At 48.2% G+C, this 19,417-nt stretch overlaps 1 long non-coding RNA gene across 2 annotated transcripts in view; it reads right to left on the minus strand.

Annotated features, from left to right (window-relative positions):
* Nucleotides 1–368: 368 nt before the first annotated feature.
* The window catches only part of LOC118497720, a 320,085-nt gene continuing 301,036 nt past the window's right edge, over nucleotides 369–19,417 (minus strand). The window contains exons 3-4 of one of the 2 annotated variants that reach the window (XR_004900242.1): nucleotides 3,636–3,796; nucleotides 369–662 (exon numbers count right to left, since the gene is read on the minus strand). This is a non-coding gene — a long non-coding RNA (uncharacterized LOC118497720). Of the gene's footprint in view, nucleotides 663–2,602; nucleotides 3,797–19,417 lie in introns of those variants that run through there. The other variant, XR_004900241.1, reaches the window with a different exon arrangement.

Here is a 19,417-nt window from a genome sequence, read left to right on the forward strand (position 1 = left end):
TCCTTCTCCGGGCTCTAGGTGCAGGGCCGCGCAGGGCCGCGCAGAGCCAACCCCGTATTTACATACGAGGGTCCCCCGCTGTTCAGACCTCAGCAGGCAGACAGGCCATCCATCATCCCCCGCCCCCGCCCTCCCTGCGCGCGCCCTGAGCCACCGCCAATCGGGCGGCAGGTGGGGCCGCACCGGCGGGACAGCCCTCCGCTTTTCTCCGCTCTCCCCCGCGCGCCCCGGCTGGCGGTGCCCTTGCCAGCCCCTGCGCTCTCCGAGGCCGGAACCGGACAGGTACGCTCAGGTGCCGGGGCAGTGCGCGCCGCCGAGACCGCCGCCGCCGGTGGCCAGGCAGGCGGCGGGGACGTGGAAGGGGAGGACTCATTCCCCTTTATCGCACATGCCTGCCTTGATTGGTCTGCCACCCGGGTGCGTGCGCGTGTGCGTGCGCGTGTGTGTGGCCACACGGACCCTCCCTGGGTCTAGCCTCTAAAAAGTGGAAGAATGATGATGCTTACCTTCGGAAGGGAAGAGGAAGGGAGGACACAGTTTAGTGATGGGATGCGTTGCCTCCGGTCTGCTTCTCTGACAGTGTGCACCCCTGGTGGAGTTTGCTGCTAAGCCTGCACTCGGCCTGGCCCCTGCATACACTTCTGGCAGCGTTTCCCCGCCACCTAAGGGAACGATATTAAGACAACGCTAATAACTGGTCTCTATAGGATGCAGAAACTCCCCCAAATAGAAACCTAACCCCAAATAGAAACTGAACCTACATCTCAAGGGCCATAAACACAGATCGTAACAATTCAGAACCAGAGCTGAACCTCAAACCATGGGGAAGCCTTCAGCTTCCAGACAGGCAAACCAATCAGACAGCAACCACCGTGCCTGCCAGGGTTGTTCTGTGGAGGCAGCTCCGAGTCCCGCCGTGCCGCCCCACGTATGGATTTTACAACTGGGTTCCATGCCTCCCGAGCACGGGCCTTATCGTGTAATTCGAGAACAACTGAGGACAAGCCGAATCCCCACCCCTCCCTCTTTTAGGTTCTGAAGAGTGTATCTGGGTAGACCTTAGCTCTGTCCAGGCAAGGCCTTGAAAAAACAAGGCAGTCTTGCTGGTGGCTTCAAGCCTTGAAGGTTTCTCAGAAAAACATATTTCTCTCTGGGGGGAGGGGGGGACAGCAAACACAGCAGCCAGCACCAAGCCCCAACCTTCCACCCCTGTCTTGCTTTGGAATCATAAATCATGGAAAGGAGAGGGAGAGCACGACTCCAGCTTTCCTGTCTTTAACGACTGCGAGTGGTAACGCCAGAAAGGAAGGGAAGCGGACGTGTGGGCCGGAGCCCCCCGCTGCAGGCGGAGAGTGCCCTCGGGAAGCTCCAGGTCCCCGTCCGTCCCTCAGAGCCTGGCAAGGCAGGGTGAAGGCAGGGCCCTCCTCCAGGAGAGCAGTTCTCGACCCTGGCTTCACCGGAGAGCACCCTGCTCTTGTCTTTGTTGTCAATGTCGTTGGTGTGCAGAAAGGCTTGTGCCCAGAGCAACATGCAGATTCTGTTGGCCTGGTGTGCGGTCTGGACAGAAGGAGCTTTTCCAGCCACTGGAGTGCCCGGCCCCTGGCCCACATGCCGGTTCTGTGGCCTCATGGGGTACAATCGCCGCCCCTCCTTCACTCGTCACCACCCGCACCCCCGCCCCAAACACACACACACACACATACACACAGAGCCAACATCAGGCAAACAAAGTCTGTCTCTGTCTGTCTCCTTTCTTCTGATTCATAACTCGCTGATTAGCTTTCTGGTCTATTTATTTCAGGAGCTAAAAACTTATCACTCCTCTTCTGAATACCCTGAGAGCAGCTTTCATTTCTTGCAATTGATGCGTCATGTTTTTCATGACTGTTTAAAATCCTGACTTCTGGCAGGGAGCAGGGAGGGCAAGTGAGAGGTATACTGAGGACTCTGGAAGCCCAGAATCGTTTGCCCAGCACTTGGAGGAATTCCTCCTCCTTCGGCCGTGACTTTGGTTTATCTGCGCGGGGTCTGCCTGTGCCTCCACGGCTCGCCCACCGGTGTCCGGCTGCATGGTTTTTACGAGCAGAGCATTCTTCCTGGTCACTAAAGTGGAACCAGAGTTTCTCCTTCCCTGCACCTTTCTCACCGCCTTTCTGGGTTATGTTGCACGCTGTTCCTTGAGAGATAGATGATCTGTTCTTTGATTAGACACCCTGACCTTTTACGGGTGTTGATCATTGATCTCCATCCGGGCCGGACAGAAAGCTCTTGACCCTGAAAAGTTACCTCGCTGCCAGCACCACAGGGAAATTCAATTTGTGTGGCCGCACAGCCACGGTGGCGGGACTCCTCCTCAATTAGGATTTCTCGTGTGATTATTTTAGTTTTATTAAGCAGGCAGTGGCCTCTGCTTTCCAGCTCTAGCTTTTAGTTACAGTAATCAATTTTTCAGTGTAACTGGCTGTAATTGTCGGCTGGGATATTGAGCTTTCATGGGTTTAGACATAGTGTGTTCTCACGCGGGGTCCTCTCCATACCTCACAGACAGATGGGTAATAATACCATACATTAATACCTCCACATTGGTTTATGTGTGTTTGACCACAATGCAAGCATAATTATTTTTGCCCAGTAAAAGCTATTAGAGATCTATTTGGTAGGTTTTACGATCAATAGCTCCTGTGATATTTGTGTAGCAGCCACAGAATAATCAATTGAAGGTCATATAAAGTAAATTACCATCCTCCTATAATGATTCTTTTTTCTAGATGAGAATTGGGTTTTATTATTTCATCAGGATCCTCTCCCGACGCATGCTCTGTCTGTTGGGGAAAGGCAGAGATGAAAGTTGGGAGCGTGTTTTGAACATAGTATTACTATCCATTACTTGAATTTATGTTATCGAGTTATTGAATTAGTGGATTCACACTGGAATTCCTTCAAACCCCTCTCTTATGTACTCCGTGACACAGTTAATAACAGTCACAAGCAAATGGGTGTCTTTGCTGCCTGGTGGAGTGAGTCACTTTGCAAAAGTCAATCTTTGTAGCTGTCTCTTTAAAGCAAATTTAGAGTTGGTTAAATGTGTTATATTGACAGTGTGACCGAGCTTCTCTCTTCCAGCCCTTTCGGAGAGTGACTGGCGAACTAAGCAGGACAGGGAGTCAGGAATGTGAATACTAATGCACTGTCTACCTTAGCTCAAGGTGAGCCCGGAGACAGGGGCAGAGTGGGGGGCGGGGCTCCGCACCTGCCTTCCTGGGGGCCTCTCCCTCACCCGAGATGCCTAACCTGAATTTCAGACTTGCAGCGCGAGCCGGGGCAACGGCCGTGCCTCTGTAAAAGATTGCAATTTGCCAACTGGAGGCACGCAATCCCCCAACTGTCTTAAAGGGACCCATTTCCAGAGTTTAGCCTTTCTTTTTGAGGGTGCAATCAGTTGTGCACTGAAAAACTGAAGCCACAGTTGAATAACTGCGGGCACAACAGGCCACGAGAGGCCTCTTTGCTCCAAATTTTGTACCTGCAACTAATTGCACTCGCAGAAAATGGGAGTGTGGTAGGAGCTTTTTTAAAAATTTGGGCCAGTAAATTCTCCATGGAGGGACTAGGGGAGGAGAGAGACAATTACTCACTTTCTCAAAGACAAAGGCAGATAGAGACATCCTTGCCTCCGCACACTCCGTCTGGTCCGCAGAGCGTGGGTGGGTGCCAAGGCCCAGGTACCACGAATGTGCCAATCCGCTGGGACGTGACCAGGGAGCCCATGACAGGCCGCCAACGTACAAGCAATAATCTGTTGCAAAACACAGTGGGAAAAATATCGGTGAGTTTGTGACTATAACTTGTGATAAATTAATGAAGCATTTTAGAGTAAGTGGCAAAAGGCACTTGGTAAAGAAATGCTTATTATCGCTGTGACTTCTCATTTGCTTTGGGGACAATACATGCACAAGTTAAGATGGAACGCATCTAGATTTTATCAAATGGTAAATCAGGAGGCGTTTTAAATTTATGTATGACACACATTTATGTATTTACACATATATGAATATATTTATACAAATTACATGGTGTGTTTCCATGCACGTATACACACCTGCACATATATATGTACCCATATTTTATACGCATACACATATTTCATTTACATTTTATGAGTCTAAAAATAGGGTGGTCTGCGGTCTGGGTCAGTCCCAAGTTATTTATAGTGGCTGACCCTCCGTGTGGAGGGTTCGAGGACCTGCATCATAGGGACCCCATGCTACAAGGTGGTGACAAGCACACTGAGCCTGAAACCAAGAACACGTTTCTGAAGTTTGCAAATGACCATGAATGAAGCACCTAGTCTGGAGATTAGAAATCAAATATGAAAAATAACCCTGGAAATGTGAGACCCCGTTCCTACAGAAATAGTCTGAAATGTAATCGGATCCCACCGACAAGTTTCGCAGCCAAATAAAGCAGGGGCAGGCCCGGGAATGGATGAGGAATAGCACAGTAACAGTTCACAAGCAGAGGGGTCTGAAGCGCCGTGGCAGCCCAGTCTTGGAACACCACAGTGAAGGGCGGGAAGTCAGGACATGAAAAGCCAGGGGTTGTACCTTGTCTTCTTCAGTGTACCCACACCTCTCTACTGCAATGTGGGCATAAATCAGATTTTGAAATTTGAATAGTTTTTTTTTTCCCCATTGAACAATGCTAAAGGGAATTGTTAGGCTCTCCCACAAGCTTTCTTTAAAAATTGGCTCTTAATGTAAATAGAACACTCAACCACAGAGCGCTGGATGCATTTCCATACCAATAATGGCACTTGTCTCCGTCTAGGAGTACTGGCCTGGAAACGTCCTCTCCTGGGGAAATGCCTTCCAGAGAAGAAGAGCCACAGGAAATACACATTAACCCTCCGTGGCTTTTCAAGGGCCACCCAACCTGCACCAAGATGGGGACATTGGAGATGGTACAGTACGAAATGATCTATAGGGAAAAAAATAGGACTATTTTTCTTCAGAGAAAAAAGTAGTCAGAATTTGGGAAATGGACTTAAATGAGAAATAATTTCATATGCACAGAAACGCATCCTATGAATCATGAAAGTTAAAGAGAAAGAGTTTTTACAAACAACACAGACAAGCTACAAACATATCCAACCTTGTAAGTAAAAAGAGCCCTATGCAAACAAGGCATTAAATGAACTGCTGTGATTGGAACACGTTGATGACTGTAAGGGTGATGATCATTAAAATAGCTTCCTTCCAAGTTTCTGTCACAACCCCACACTCTCTTGCATCTCTTGGGACTTGCCTTGCAAACCCCACCCTTGGATTAGTAACTCTACCATCTGCCTTCCCATACCTGTGCCGGCAGCTGCACTTGGCCAGTGTGGTCTGACCCTGGCTAACCTTGGCTTTGCTTTAAGAATCAAGTCCCAAGCCTCAGAGGAAATCATGCCACCTCCCTGCAGCTCTACTGGGTTTCCCCACGAAGCCGGACAGTTTAAAAAGTCCATGCCTCCTCCCATCTCCTGACTCTTCAGGTCACTCTGAGCTGCCCTTGCTTCAAATGTCACCTGGAAAGTAGATGCCATCCATTGGGAATGTCTCATCTTTTTCCAAAATTTGAAATATTAAAAACTCATCTACCTCTGCACTGTCTTGTCATTTTCCTTCAAAATTGCGATGGATGAAAAAGCGCTTGCCACTTTCAGAGGCCAGCCCTGTCATGCAGGCTCTGGATCCCAGGCCCTCATCCTTCTCAAGAGTGCTGGGGCCTTTGGTCCCTTGCTCTCCTGCATCCCATGCTCCTTCTTTCCTGGCTCAGCTTACAAACTCAACAGTATAAACACCCAAACAAAAAACCAAACAAACACAAATCAAACTCTCTCTTTGGCAAAAGATGACAGCTGATGTCTAATATCTGTGATCCCCCTTCTCCTTTGATTAAAGAAACCATGCTTCTAACTGAGCCCATAAACACCTGTAATGGACACCATTCTTCAGGCTCCCCAAACATTCTGTACATCCTGGAGGAAAATAAAACAAAGCAACCCCAAACAATGGAAATGAACTGGCGTCTGAAAGAGTGATCGGAAGAGCTTTGGATAGGCGTGTCCTGTTACAGGGTGTTGCCTGGGGACCTGCCATTTTCAACAGGGTAGAAACAAGCATGAAAAGTAAAAAAAAAGAAGATTTTACTAGAAAGAAAGGTGACTGCCCCTTGATTTCCCGTGGGCTGCAGGTTGCCAGGGGCCACTTGGAAGACATATCGTGGCCCCAATGAGACAGCTATTTCCGACTGGGAAGCAGGGGACAGCCACTCAGGATTTGCCACTGCAGGGGGGGAAAAATAACGGCCTTGATAAAGGGGTTCAGGGGAGAATCCAGTTGAAGGAGAGAAGAGAGTTACCGGAGGCAGGTGAGTTGAGTCATGGAAAAAGGATCTTGTCCTGGGAAGAAGGGCAGGCTGGCGGCTGGCAAGGACTGAGCAAAGGATGTTGACTGACTGTAGAAATACCTGAATTTGGAATGTCCCAGAATCTCAAGGTGCCCGTTTTCTGAAGGTGCGTTGTGCTGGCTCCCTTCAGGCTCAGCACCCACAGCCCGTTTCTCAAAGCACGCCTTCGGCCTGCCGGCACCCCCATTTGCTGGCGTCTCCCCCACGTCTTCCAGCCCCCCTTCCTCGCAAGTTCCTGCTCTTACAAGGGGACGTGTAAGGATTTGGGTTGAAAATGTCATCTGAATGGTAGTCTTCGCGCCTATGAAGTCATGGGAAAAGATTAAAATTAACACTCCCATTGACAGATGACCTTTAGTGAAATCGAGAACAATTTCCACACACTGGACAGTTGGCCCAAAAAAGAGAAATCAATCTCTCACCCCTGCCATGCCATCAAAATGTAAGCTGAAAGGTCCTTCCTCTGCGCTCCCCTCCCCCGCCAGCTCCCCACACCCACCGGCTCCCGTGAGAACGACCACTCGGGCTCTTGAACAATAGGACGTGTAGCTGGAGATTTTTTTGAGGCTGTCAGAATTCAGTTACTGCTTCTATTTTTTTGCACATTAACACCTAACTTTTTCCCATTGACAAGAATTCTTCATCTCTCAGAAAAAAAATAAGGAGACCCAAGTACTGGGGGCATGGAACTGGACAGCCATGGGGAAGGGCCTTAGACGATTTCATTGTGGGGGGCGGGTGCCTACAAGAAGAGTTTCTCCGAGGAGTGGTCCATCCCACAGGGTGTAGCTTTTACACAGATTGCTGTCCCATGTGCTAGGCAGTAGGATTAGGGTACGACCCAGTTTTGTCTGGCCGAGTCACTGGTATTGAACACTGGGGATTACGGGTGGGCCATTGGCGTGAAACCGATACCAGCAAAAACTCTTTTTTAAAAAGATTTTATTTATTTTATTTTTTAGAGAGGGAAGGGAGGGAGAAAGAGAGAGAGAGAGAAACATCAATGTGCGGTTGCTGGGGGTCATGGCCTGCAACCCAGGCATGTACCCTGACTGGGAATCGAACCTGCGACACTTTGGTTCGCAGCCCGTGCTCAATCCACTGAGCTACACCACCCAGGGCTAAAAACTCTTCAAAGAGATTTTACTCGGTGCCTGAGTAGACCGTGCATGGGGTTCAACGGGCCCCACTGAACACTGGTTCTGAAGAGAGGGCACGTTGGAGGGTGCTGGGTCAGCGGAAGAAACAGCAGCAGCAGTAACTTGGAGGACCAAGGAAATTCTACGGCCAAGGCAGTACATGCCATGTGGTCTAGTGCCAGAACTAGAAAAACATAGAATCTAAGAACAGTTTGCCTCGATCGGTAAACCACAAGAAGACCCGGGGTACAAGAAACCCAGTCTTCCCCTGTGTGTTTCTCCTCGGCTCTCACTCAAGGAAAACAGCAATGCCAAAAATGAATTTCGGTTTGGGTGCTGTTACTTCTTTTGTTTTTGTTTTCATTTGTCAACTCACTTCTGCCTCTTCTTTGTCTGCTCACATCAGCCTCCTTAGCCAGAGGGAGATGCATGAATTACCTGGGAATAACCCTCCCACACGTCTTCAAGCACACTGTTCCACAAACACGATCCTCTGATCCTGGGTGGGCGCCTGCAGAGGGTACACATGCGTGTTCACTCGCTTTTCCGAAACGGGCTGTACTTCCTGCACCGTGAGTCGGCAATGCTTCATGAAATTGTGTCTGAACCATCTAATATGATGCTGTTTTTTTTCCCTTTGTACCATAGTTGGTGGCTTAGAGGCACTGGGCTTACTTTTTTCTTTTCTTTTTCTCTTCTTTGCCACTACGAAGAGAGCTATAGCAAACATCCTCCATACCAAGTTGGGCAAAAGTCGGTTTATGGTTGTGAGTTTGTGAAACATCGAGTTTATTCTTGTACTATTATTCCTCAATGATTATACTGTTTTCCACACGAACAAGTGCAAACCTACTTTGGCCAACTCTGTACTGTCTAAAGAAGAAGGCTTTTATTTCTTGAGGTGGGTTCCTAAGAAGGGGGCTGCTACATGGAAGGATGCATGTATTCTTGATTTAAAATAGGCTGTCAGATCGCATTTCTAAACTGCAAAAAGTCTTCACATTTTTACTGACTCTGGGTGAATATACCTCTTCCCCGCACATTCCTGCCATCAATAGGTGATAGAGCTTTTTTTTTTTTAAAGAAAATTGTCACCTTGATGAACACAAAGAGATGCTTCACTATTTTACTATCTTTATTCTCCTGCCGCCATGCGACTTTGACCCTCGTTGTATGTGTTCGGGGCCATCTGGACCGGCCACTCTGCTGGCTTCCCCCAGCCCGGGCTCATTCTGTTGGTCTCCGTCCTGCCAGTCTGTAGGAGCCCTTGGTCTGCATCAGCCACTAACCCTTTTTCTCTGTTACTTCTATAACAAAAAAAAAAAATCTGTGTTTGTTTTTTTTTAAAGAGGCAGAAGATAAAAGGCTCTGAAATTCATTCAAAAATGAAAACGCTCAAAACATTCTCTCTGGGGAAGATTTGCATTTTAATTGGTATCAAGCCTGCGAAGAATGAAGGTCTTAGAGATACTTCTAATCATCAAGGAGAGGGTATAAATCAAACCTCTCTGATGGCTTGATTTGCTGCAGGTATTTAATCTGCATGCGCCGCCGTAGCTGGGTGTGTGACGGCGCCGAAAAGCTGACTGTGTGTTCTGGGCAGAGTTACAGTCGTGCCGCGGGGGAGGGGCAGGAGCAACACGCCAAGGGAAGCACCTTAGTGGACGTCTTGTTGGGTTCTTTTTTTCTTTAAAGGTTTTATTTTTAGAGAGGGAAGGGAGGGAGAAAGAGAGAGAGAAACATCAATGTGTGGTTGCTGGGGGCCAAGGCCTGCAACCCAGGCATGTGCCCTGACTGGGAATCGAACCTGTGACACTTTGGTTCGCAGCCTGAGCTCAATCCACTGAGCTACGCCAGCCAGGGCGTTTTGTTGGGTTCTGTTCCCACTTCTGTACTGTGGTAAAATCCATGTAACACGAACGGTTTCACTGTCCAGTTCGCTCCAGTGGCATTAAGTACATTCACATGGTCGTGCCATCGTCACCAGCCTCTGTCTGCAGGACTCTGGCATCGTTCCACAGCTGAACGCTGTCCCCACAAACCCGAACCCCCCCCCTTTCCTCCTCCTCCACCTTTGGTGACCACCATTCAACTTCTGTCTCTCTGGGTTTCATACCGTACTTGTCTTCTTGTGACTGTCCTTCCTCACATAGCGTGCTGTCCTCAGAGTTTATCGGCGTTGTGACATAGGCCAGATTTCTTTCCTGTTTCAGGCCGAGCAATATTTCACTGTATTTAGAGAGCACACTGTGTTTGTTCATTCATTCTCTCATTCATTCACCAACGGACAATCAGGTTCCGGTTGTTGTGGATGATGCTGCCATCAACATGGGTGTGCACCCACCTCTTCAAGGCCCTGTTTCCAACTTAGGTATATCTCAGAACAGTAATTCTATTTCTGTTTTTTGAGGCACTGCCATAATAGTTTCCATGGTGGCCGCACCATTTTACATCCCTACTAAGAGTGTGCAAGGGTCCCGATTTCTCCACATCCTTGCCTACAAGTTTTATTTGCTGGGATTTTTTTTTTTGGGGGGGGGGGCAGGGTGGTGTAGTAGTCACTTTAATGAGTATGAGGTAGAATCCTTTTATACTTTTGGTGGGTATTTCCCTCATGATTAGGGATATTGACCATCTTTTCATGTCCTTAGTGGCCATCTGTAACTTCTCTGGACGACCCTTGGTTTTGAGGTTGCCAGAGGCTTGATCCCACAACGAGAGCTGACCTCCCGTTCTCTCAGACTCAGAGAGAACACGTTCCCTGTGTTCCTAGAGCACACAGATGGTGTGGCAGAAGAGTGCTGATCTAGGGCCCTGGCTGGTGTAGCTCAGTGGATTGAGCGTGGGCTTCGAACCAAAGCGTCGCAGGTTCGATTCCCAGTCAGGGTATATGCCTGGGTTGCAGGCCGTGACCCCCAGCAACCTCACATTGATGTTTCTCTCTCTCTCTCTCTCTCTCTCTCTCTCTTTCTCCCTCTCTTCCCTCTCTAAAAATAAATACATAAAATCTTAAAAAAAAAAAAGTACTGATCTTTGCCAGAGTGATTTAGAGGCCACAGAGGCAGCCTGAAACGGCACCGCCCCTCCTCGCTACCTGGTGAAAGCAGCAGCAACAGAGGTCGCCGGGCAAACCCTCTCCTGGATGTTCCCATCCCACGGCTGCAGACCCCGGCTGCAGACCCCAGCTGTGGGCACCAGAGTGGGCTGGGCCGCTCACCGCGTGCACACGCGGGCGGCTCGGACGTGGCGCAGCTTTAGGAGACGGGCCTCTACTCGCTTCTCTGTATGAGTAGGAAAGTGTAGGACAAGTGTCGGATGTGCATCAGCTTGTTTGAAATGAAGAGCACTCAAACAATAGCCAGAGGGGAGCGGTGGGGGGTTGGGGGGAGAGTGGGGAAAAGGGTTTTCAGGAACTACTCTAAAGGACACAAGGACAAAATCAAGGGGGAGGGTGGAGGCAAGGGAGGGAAGGAAGTTTGGCTGGGGTGGGGGATGGGGCGGGGAGAAAATACAGATCATTGTAATTGAACAACAATAAAGTAATTTAAATAAATAAATAAGAGAAGGAAGGGAGGGAGGGAGGGGAAGGAAAGAAGGAAAAAGGAAGGAAGGAAGGAAGAAGGAAGGAAGGAAGGAAGGAAGGAAGAAAGAGGAAGAGAAGAAGAAAGAAAGAAGAAAGAAAGAAAGAAAGAAAGAAAAGAAAGAAAGAAAGAAAGAAAGAAGAAAGAAAAAGAAAGAAAGAAAAGAAAGAAAAGAAAGAAAGGAAGGAAGACTTACAGGACAGTGTCTGCCATGGCAGCTTATCAGAGAGGACCTGAATTCATTCTGTGAACCCTGTGGAGCCCTCTGTCGTCAAGGTCTCGGTATCTATGGATTCAACCCACTGTGGATCGAAAATATTCGGAACCAGAAAGTTCCATCATTCCTGACGTGCACTAGCTGGGCCTGTGACGGCTGTGTCTGCACTGAATGTGCACAATTTCTCTTCTCCTTATCCCTTAAACAATACGGCCTAACAACTAGTGACATAGAATTTGTGTTGAGTTAGGTATTCTACGTGATCAAGAGACAATTTCCAGTGAAGCATACGAGAGGATGTGCACAGGTTATTTGCAAATACTACTCCAGGTTACATAAGGGACTTGAGCAGCCCCAGGTTTGGGGACCCCCCTGAGGTGCAGGAACCAACCCCCCAGGGGATACAGGGGGGTGACTGTAATCATTAAACCCCTTCGTTGAGCGAGAATAAGATGGCATTTTAATTTTGGTTTCTCAAGTAAGTTGACAGACGATTTAACACTTCCCCTTCAGTAAGGATGTGAGAAGCGAGAGACTTTGCCACGGTAGGGTACCCCACTCAAAGGTACGATTCATCAGGTCAGATGCTGAGTCATGGAAGTGGCTGCCTCCTTCCCCGATCCAGATTTGCAGGACATGCCCGCAGATCAGCGACTGGCCCGTGAATGAAGACCAGCCTCTCTCAGGTGACCACCAAGGTCCTGGGGCAGGTGGCCGCCCGGGCCGAGCCCGCGCCAGGCCCGCTGACCACGCCCCGAGACGCTCTCTCCACCTCCTGCTGCTCATGGCAGCCAGGTGCTCTCTGAATCCAGAAAGATTACTGTGGCCATTTGCATCACAGTTTTTTTTAAAGTTTGGAAAATATACGTAATAGAAATTAAGTCTGCTGGTAGGCCAAGTGTGTTATGAATCACAGCGATGCTGTGAAGAATTGGAGCCAAGAGGATATTTTGGTTTTGAACAAGTCATATAACACAGGCCAAAATGGCTTCCAGATTTGAACTTCCAAAAACACAAGGACAATTCATTGCATCCCCTGGCGGACAGATGGGGCGATTCCCAGGCCCCCCCCACACCCCCCAGGATGAAATAACATTTCTAGGAAAAGTCGGAATCGGCTAGCGCATTTCACCTCCGAGGGCAAGCGGGGAAGAAAGACACAATAGGGATCGTGACAATGATGTAACCTGTAAGTCATCAAAAAACCTTCTCGTGTTTTTTTTTTTATAAATCCTCGTCCAGCTGCATAAACTGCACTGGAGGCAAGGACGGCCTCCACGAGAAAGAAAGAAGAATTTAAAAAAAAAAAAAACAGAATAGAACGAGGGACCACTTTAATGGCAAGTGGTCATAAACCAGTGCATTGGAATTTCATCAATGTGACATCATTCCCAGTTTGCCGTGGGAGAGCCCCCGCTCCATTTCCCCTCCGTCTCTCCCTCGCACTCATCCCTTTCCTCTTAAAGAGATGATAAAGCTGCCCGGGCTGCACAGAAGGATAATAAAAACCTGTATCCCTTAAGCTGAATTCAGCCCATTGAACTGCACAAACAGCAATAAGGAAAACAAAGCTAGCAGGAAACGTTTGCACACAGCATCTGTTATGATCACATAACCACGAGACAGCTGTTTAATCCCAACTGTTAACATAAGATCATTTGTGTGTTTGAAGAGCAGTCCCATTTGGATTTCTCCCTTTATTTATTTTATTTTCTGGCTTTTTCCAAGAGAAGAGGCTTTCTCAGCTGTGGGATGCGATGGGCGTTTTCTGGCTTTTTCCCCCTTTCCACCCCGGGCTTCCGAAAACGGGGGAGATGGTGTGGTTTTCTCACTATAAATACACAGAGGGGGAGAGAGGACGGCTGTGGTGGTCTCCAGGCTGAGCAGGCACGGCCCTTCCCCAGCCTTTGGGACCTGCTTTGTTCGCTCCCCAGAACATCCGTAAGCTATTCTGGTCAGACGATGGGAAAAGGCCCTCCCAGGAAACGTGTCTGGTGGTCCCAGCCAGATTCTGGTCGGACTTGAGTTTTCTCAGCACCACCCAAGACTGGAACCAATCCCTGTCAAGTTCAGTTCCAAAACCCCAAAACAAAGCCATTAGGCTCACGACCGCTTCGCAAGGGTCAGGGAAGGATGTCAGCAGTCTGGGTGGGCTGGTTCGGTGCCCACTTTGCAGGCCCTGAGCAGCGTACTTCGATGGCTGATGAGCGTGAGTTTCAAAGTCCTACTTTTTCTTCTTCTTTTTTTTTCTATTTACATCAAACCTCACTGCCTGCAGGCTCCCCACATGCTCAGCAGAGAATGTGCACGTTTCACAGTTGAACTGTAGCCAACAAGTCACAGAAGCAGTTGAGGCCAGCGACAAGCAGGCAAGAGCTGACCATGTGGTCCAGGTGAGGGGCGGAGCCACGTGCATCTGGACAAGCATTGACCTTGAAGGCTGCCTGGCATTAGCCTTGCCTAGATCTTCCTTCAGCTCCTTCCTTAGATCTCTCCTCTCAGCAAATCCTCCATTTTGATCCCAACATATAATAACAGGTGTAATATTATGTTTATCTTTCAGGAAAGTTAAAAGCCAAAGTCCTTCTAAAGCTTTGAATAAATATCTTACATCTGATTCTTAGGACAAGTTCATTTTTAGGTCATAGGAACCTTGGGGATGTGAAGGACTTTTTACTTCTCTCTCATTTTCTTTTCTTCCTTTCTTGTTTAATGCTTCTGTTTAATTTCCTTTAATTTTCAACTTTTTCAAAGTATCATTGAGAAATAAAAGTTGCATGCATTTAAGGTTTGGTATGTATATACATTGTGAAGCAATCACTACAATGAAACTAATTAATATTTTTGATTTTAACTTTCAAAAGTGTAAGTTGTTTAAGGGTAACGTTTGAAATGAAAATATCCCAGGAACAAAATCCAAATGACCCCTGGATTTCTGCTGAGCAAAACGGCCTCTCTCATCCTCTCTCATGGCCCCACGTCCTCACAATTATTGCTTTATTTCCCTTTCCTGTCCCTCAAAGAAAACCTAGCAGATTTCCATAGACACCACTTTTCGGAGATACAGTAAGAGAAACAGGAGTAGGTATGGTAGCAGTCAGAGCATACTGACGACAAATGTGGGGAAACACTGAATGTTTAGGTCAGTCTATGGTGCAACTTATTATCCCTGCTGGAGCAAAGGCTTCTGCCTCTATCTAGCGTGACACTCTGTATCGCTCAGAGAAAGTCCCGCAGCCCGCTGCGGCGGGTGAGGGGAGCCGCCATGGTCCCTGAAGATTATGGACATTCATCTTGCTGTTCGACTTCCCCTGCATGGGACGAAATCACCCACACATCAATGGGAGAAAATCCTTTATCGACTGATTCATTTCCATGTTTTGTTTCTGCAGCTAGACGGGATATCCTGTAAGGTGGTGAAAAGGGAGGGAAATTTAGCACTATCCGTTTCTGATTTGCCGTTATTATCATTATTGTTAGCTCTACTCTCGGGATGATATTCTATTCGTCTACTGATTTTCATATAGGACGCCTATTTTTGGTGGTTTTTTCTTCTCTCCCTTCCCATTCTACCTTAGTTTAAAAATCACCCTTGGTAAGGTTGTAGAAGAAAGTTTCTCTTTGCTCTATAAACAAATCATTCCATTTGCTATGTGTTACTTTTCCTAAAGCTACATCGTAAAATTGATATGATGTATCCTAAGCTGGCTGAATACAATCCCTGGTTTAATGTATTTGTTTCAGGTAAGTATGGAAACAGAGAAGTAGTTTTGATTGATGTAAGAAGAAGAGGAACCACCCAAGTGCAGAGAGAGAAATCCCGCTGTCGGAGCAAGCAGGCCCAAGTTCTGCGTATCTCTTAGGTGCTCATTAGGCAGCTGAAACCGAGAAATAAATACCCCACTGCCTGCGCGCCCCTCCCGTCCCTGCTGTAACAGGAAACCCCAGCGAGAGGGAAGGTGGCTGAGGAACTAGGGCACTCCCAGATGGACACTGACCAATTCACACACCACGCTCACCGCCCCAGGATGCCGAGTCCCCCCAGGACTCTGAGTCCCCGTGAGAAGAACCAGATGCATCTACCGTGGCCCCGGGAGTATGGAAACAGGCCGCATTTATTTCTGAAACTCCAGCCGAACACTCATAGTCTTAGAAAAGTATTTGTCTGCATCATCAGGCCTTTTGGCAATTTCTGTCAAGTACAAAACACTACCATGTCAGGCAGGATGTGTCGCTGAAACGAAACTGGAGGATTGTCCTGGTTGATGCACTGCTGTGCTCCTCCCAGACACGAGACGGCTCTTGGCGAACGACCCTGCACTGGGGGAATCATGATTCCCCAAACAAGCACGTCTGAAAAGAGGACAGGTAGAAAGGAAGCGGCTTGGCATCAGAGGGAGAGGAGCTCTGCGGAATTATCCAATGCTAAATCCACTGAAGACTTCATTTGGCACGGCGGGGCCTCCTGGTGCCAGCACCGTCTTCCGCTTTGCGTAGGACGGCATGTAGAGCGGCAGCCCCCTCTCAAACGGGGAACGTTGGACGGGAAAAGCCGACAAAAACACACCCGTGGGCAAAGCGACCCTGGAAGTGCAGTTTAGAGATGTGGACGGTAACCGGTAGGAAGCTACAGATTTGCAGGTCCTGCTCCCCTTCCTCGACAGGGCAACCCAGCCTCTCCCACACGGGGCAGTCCTCACCTGCCTCCCTCCCAAGTCTGCGGTGGCGGAAACCCACTCCCCCCTCCTCCTGTCCATCCGCACGCCTCCTGGCTTTTCCAGGGTCTGGGTCCGGGGCCTGCATGGCCGTGCCATCCTGGGTTCAGCCTGCCTTTTTCTCGTCTGCATTTCCCTTCAAGGTTAAGCAGAGGTCCCGGCAAGGCTGTGCTTACACCCCATGGTTTACCTCCTCTGATTTTTCACACTAATACCAGTGTCCCTCCTGGTCTTAATAATGAGCTCCACCTGGGAACTTATTCCACACCCTTTGATAAAGACACAGGGAATAAAATTAGAAGCACCCAAATGCTTTGGAGGGCTTATATCTCTGTTAAGTTTGCAAAAAGACAAAAAATGCTTGCAAGCGCCTCCAAATTGTTGGACCGTGGCCCTCTCCGTTCCCTCCGCAAACCGCCCTCGGCCCTCCCACCCAGCAGCGCGCACGGCCCCTGGAGGCAGACGGAAGGTCCATCCAGGTCCGGCTCCTTCCCACTGTCCTTGTGGGTCTGAGCAGGCAGAGGCCAGCAGGACAGGCAGGAAGACTTCATGCCACTCATCAGAAATATTCCAGGGAGCATTTCACACCTTGAAATGTGTATTTGAAACCTGTTCACTGGTTTCGCTGCTGTTTGATTGTCTCAAAACTCAATCGATGGAATTGATGGGTCATTTGGGCATCGACGAGAGGAAGATCCTTTGGAGAGTCGAAGTATGTTTAATATTTCAAAAGGCTTTTCATGGAGTGGAACTACTTTGAGGAACATGTCTGGTTAAGCATTTTATGTGATCAGAAAACTTATGCCACCCCATTTCTGACTCCTCATTCCCTCAAACAACTGGAGTGGTAAATTGGGGCGATTATTCCAAACACCTTTCTTTAATTATAGGGACTGTCTAGGTAAGCAGTTTGGGGCCTACATTTTTGCAACAATTATCTTAATTTGCACTTTGTTTTGGATGGGAAGATAGATACTTAGCACGCTGGTCACTTACAATTTTGTACCTGAACTCTGAAGTGAAAACATTGGAGAACAGAAATGTGTCCAAATGCTAGGTACACCACTAACTTGATTTTTTAAAACCTTACATCCTTTTTAACTTTTTTTCAAATTCCCTATACCAAGCAGGCGTTGCATTTATAATTTGAAACAAACGAGCATATCAAAAATTATATTAAAATGAAATGCCTTGAATTAACCTGCCGTGTTTCTCGCTGTGCGGTCTTGGATGGGAGAGGGTTACAGCCGTCTTTGGAAAATGCAATTTGTCACAGAGCCCTTCTGGAGATATGCGGTCCCCGGCCACTTCCTCCCTTGAAAGACCACACTGAGTATCGGGAGCCTTTCTAGTTCGATACACTCAGAGATCGCGTTCCAATGTGCAGGACTGAGCTCTGTGAACAGGGTACACCCTTCAGGCGAGCTGTCTTCCTGGTCTGGCCTATGGGACTTGCTCTTTGCAGCTGAGGAAGACACCCTGGTCCTCCTTTCGGCCCATCTCTCATCCCTTTAACGAAGCAAGAAGAGCGAGAGCAAAACAGGAATGACTTTACATGGCTATGGTGAAGGCAGGTCCTCGGCACCATCTAGCTCTGTGTTGCCTTCTTCATATGATTGTATTTAGGGTCCAAAACCAAGACAGCGAGACGAGAAGCGTGACCCCCATTTGGCTCATGAGTAAGGCCAGGCCTGAGCAGGGTGCCCTGTGCCCAAGTTCGCGTCGCCAAGAAATGTGGACGTGAACTTTGAACCCAGGTCTGTCTGACTCCCCCTCCACGTTTCCTGTTTATATCACACCGTCGGTGGTGCCACTGGAAGCAACCAGAAAGGCCCCAGAGGGAACTAAGAACTCGTCGCTGTCTCTCAAACCAAGGGAGACTCCTTCTGTGCAGCTCCACACACTCTGCCTGCCACTTACTCCTGAACATTTAAAAACCGACCACAGAAACTTGAGACGTGCCCAGGCCAGGGAAAAATAAAGCTTTCTCCAGAAATGCCTCCAAAATCCTTTTCTCCCAGAACTCACTTTGAGGTGGGGCCTTGATTGCCTTGTGTAGTTAGGAAACGGGAAGCAAACCCTAATCACTGAACGTATTTTGGGCCAGATGGATACTTATACCCTTTATATACATACACACACTCCTCACACCAAACCTGGGATGTCGGTTCCTGCTTGCAAAACAAGGATCACTCGGGTTAAGGAGCTTACTCGAGGTCACGTGCTAAGAAGCCACAGGTGGGTTCCAACCCAGGTCCTTCCGTCTCCATAATCCATGTCTTCCCTTTCTACAGTACAGGGGTCTTCCACCTGGCCTTCTTGATACTTGGGGCAGAACAACTCTTTGTTGCCTGGGGATGTGGGGAGGGTATTGCAGGGTGTTCACCAGCATCCCAAGCTCATGTCCACTATGAGATGCCACTGTCACACCCTCAGAAAATCAGAACAACCAAAAATAAGTAAAAACATCTTCAGACTCTGCAAATACCTCTTGGAGGAGGGGAGAGGGCAAAAATCCCTCCTGGTTGAGAACCACAGTTCTACTGTTTATATCCAAATGGATCCCTGAAGAGAAAAATAATTAAGTGGGTTGGTCTTTGGACATCACAGTTCCGGGGAATTTATTCATTTATTTTTTGTTATTGTTCTTGGAGTGAGTCGTAAATGCTGAGCAATAGAAACCTGAATTTTAAGTGTACACCATAGTCACCTTAGTTAACAGTTATATCTGCATATCTCCTGGAATAAGGGAGAAAAATAATAGCTGGAAGATGTCTAATTTAATTAGATTACATTGGATAGGAGTTTGTGCAAATTCAGAAATTCTCTCCTAGTTCTCTATCCATCCATGAGGAAGGAGAAATTGTCCATATTCACCCGATTCAGTGCTTTTAAGCACTGAGTAAAGACAGTCTTTGAAGAGATTCTGAAATCTCTTCCCACTCCAGAGTTGAGGAGCAGCCCACAGAACACGCTCTGGTTTGTAAAGAGCCACAACAACTGAGCCTATGAAAATATCTAGGGAGACAGCCAGTCTTCAAGAAGGCTCCATCTCACAGTATGGTAAGTGGCTGCCTCCTACTATGAATGAAATGGCAAGTTCTAAAGAAAGAGAAAGGATGACCCAAAGCCCAGGTGAGAGAAAAAGGAAGACTAGAAACGTGGCCTTCGGAGCTTCGCAAAACACCTGGCCTCCCAGGTTATTCTGAGTTGCACCACCGCCACCTGCGACCTGCTTTGCCCAAGCAGTCAGCCAGCCGAACATCAGCCTTTATCTCCGCTAAGACGCGTTAACGCGCTGGCCCCGCCCCC

This window comes from Phyllostomus discolor, chromosome 12, assembly GCF_004126475.2.
Source record: "Phyllostomus discolor isolate MPI-MPIP mPhyDis1 chromosome 12, mPhyDis1.pri.v3, whole genome shotgun sequence".
Lineage (NCBI taxonomy): Eukaryota > Metazoa > Chordata > Mammalia > Chiroptera > Phyllostomidae > Phyllostomus > Phyllostomus discolor.